Here is a 2848-nt window from a genome sequence, read left to right on the forward strand (position 1 = left end):
TGATTCACTTATCTATCTCATAAAATTTCTTGATTCTTGTTTTGAACCTGGCTGTAAGCTTATAGCTCACTTTTCCTCTCTCTCTCCTATTCTCTCTTCTCCACTTCAACATTCAGTTTGCTTATAGCCTACTATAATGCTTGCTCTTAGTGCATCGGCACGGCCGTAACAAGCTACTCCCTTCGTCCCAGAATATAAATATTTATAGATTTGATCAAAATCAAACTTCTTATTCAATTATGATCATAAATAGTAAATAATTTATAATGATCTATAAGATAAACATAATATTAACAGATTGTTACAAAAGCAATTATCATAATATACAAGTGTTTTCTCCTCAAAAAATATAATATAAGTGTTTATATTTAAAATAATTCATTCATAAGTATATTGATGGTCAAAGTTGAATAAATTTGACTTTGACAAAATTTAGAAATGCTTATATTCTAGGACAGAGGTAGTAGTTAGTATATGCACCTATGTTAGAGTCCGTTTGAATGAGTATTATGATGTTTGGACACCAATTAGAAGTATTAAATATGAGCTTAATACAAAATCAATTATATAAATGGAGACTAATTCATTAAATGAAACGAATGTATTAAACCTAATTATCTATGACTTGACATGCTGTAAATATGTGCTAATGATGGATTCAAAAGATTAAATATATTTGTCTTGAGAATTAGCCTTTATTTATGCAATTATTTTGCAATTAATGTTTATTTAATATACTTCTTATTGGTGTCAAATATCCGATGTGACAGAACTAAACTTTAGTCTTGAAGATCCAAAGAGACAAACCTTTAGATAGAGGGGTAACTTCTGCTGAGTGCTGAACATTATTTATTTGATAATCATAACTTTGAGTGGAAACTAGGTAATACTGAGAATATATCGAAGCATACGTAATTTACTATTGATCTGGCATTCTCCTTTGCTGATGATGGTACCAGGTATTCTTGAGATCACTTCATATTAGTCGTAGCAATTACACATTAAGATTGTGAACACCCAATTAACAATGAAAATTAAATCTATATATATAATTAAAAGTAATTAAAAATGTTCCTTCCGTGGTACTCTCACGCTGGACCGACCGGACGTGGGACCATCATCGCCATCTTACCTGAGCCCACGCCTTGCCAAGCAGATGACAATACGGGGCAGCTCCTAGCTCCAGCTAGACCCGAGCAAATGGGCCTGGAGCAGCAGCTCGGAACGCTTGGAGCCCAATGAAGCAAGTCCACATTCACACTACTGTAGCTGAGACGGTCCACCGAAGGACTAGCACCAGAAGACGACGTGACGTGAAGCACAGAACCACTAACCGTTAAGACCGATTACTGTAATAACCGGCCTCTTTTTCTTAATTGCACAGTAAAACTTAGACACTCACACAAGACACGTGCTTTTATAAATGCACGTACATAAACCTTATCTCTTTGAATATTTTTAAAGACTGAGCCGTTAAATTCTCGAAATTGATGAAGTCACGTTGAGAACAGAAATACCGTCTACCACTGAAGGCACAACACCGTGAAATCCCAGTACCTAAGGTGCTACAACGAGACTCTCGTAACAACTAGACTACAGTCACTTTCGCAACCGGTCTTCACTTCAACATATATTAGGAAAGAGGCGACACTCTAGAGATAGGCTTTTTTATGTGTGTGGATCCCCTCACTAAACATTTAGTTCCTATCACATCAAAACAAATCTTGTTATTTAGTAGTATTAAATAAAGTTTGATTACAAATCTGATTGCAGAACCCCTAGGCTAAACTGCGAGACGAATCTAAAGAGATATATTAATCTATATTTAGCGTACAGTCACTGTAGCACCACTGTAGCAAAATCATGGATTAATTAGACTCATTAGATTCGTCTCGCGAGTTAGCACCCATCTGTACAAAAAATTTTGTAAAAAGATTTTGTTTAATACTTCTAAATAGTAAGATTCTCTTTGATGTGATAGAAACTAAAATTAGTCCGATAGGATCCAACCGTACAACAAATATCAAGCTCTAAAGCTCAGGAGTGCAATCTGCTGACTGGATGCAGAGTATTAGTGTCCAAACCAGTATAAACCCTATATCTTCGAGAGTCAAACCATATGGATATGCACGCAGCAAAACTGTGATGGCACGTGGTGTGACGAGAAATATCGACGAGGTAATTCCAATGAAGATGTGGCGCCACCACAGATGCTGACGTGGCACTGGCCACATCACCTGCCACGTGGCTCTATCCACATCACCCGCTAGCGTGTCATGCAAAGCTAGGTCAGCCACCGACGTGGTCCATACCACGTGGTATATCTTTTAATGACGAAACTGGTCATGAACTATGACATAAATATTTTGTCGCTGACGAGTGTCTGTTCGATGACGAAAGATATTCGCCATTGAAAAGTTCACTTCTATGACGAATTTTAACATTTTGTCACAGTGGGATAAATATGACGGTAGTGGTATGATGAACGGTTTTTCATCACAAAAATTCTTCAATGATGTTTCTGTTCCCTAATTTGACAAATATGTTTCGTCATCTATGTGAGTTTCTCTACTAGTGTACCCTTTAACCGAACATGGAGGATTAGAACGCCACGAAATAGGGCCGTCACCGTCTTCAGGCTACCTTTACAAATCGTGGAAAATTGTAACATCCAGCAACACATGATTAACCAAGACACCATGTCTATATTAATAAGTGATACTCTAGTATCCCGCGTCGAGCCCCCACACTTCGGATGGGTAGACACCATACAAGAGCAAACTATCGAATACTGGAATAGTACCGATGTACCAAACCTAATTGTCTAATCATGCAAAGCATAGAGCAA

This window comes from Panicum virgatum, chromosome 1N, assembly GCF_016808335.1.
Source record: "Panicum virgatum strain AP13 chromosome 1N, P.virgatum_v5, whole genome shotgun sequence".
In the NCBI taxonomy this organism is placed as follows: Eukaryota; Viridiplantae; Streptophyta; class Magnoliopsida; order Poales; family Poaceae; genus Panicum; species Panicum virgatum.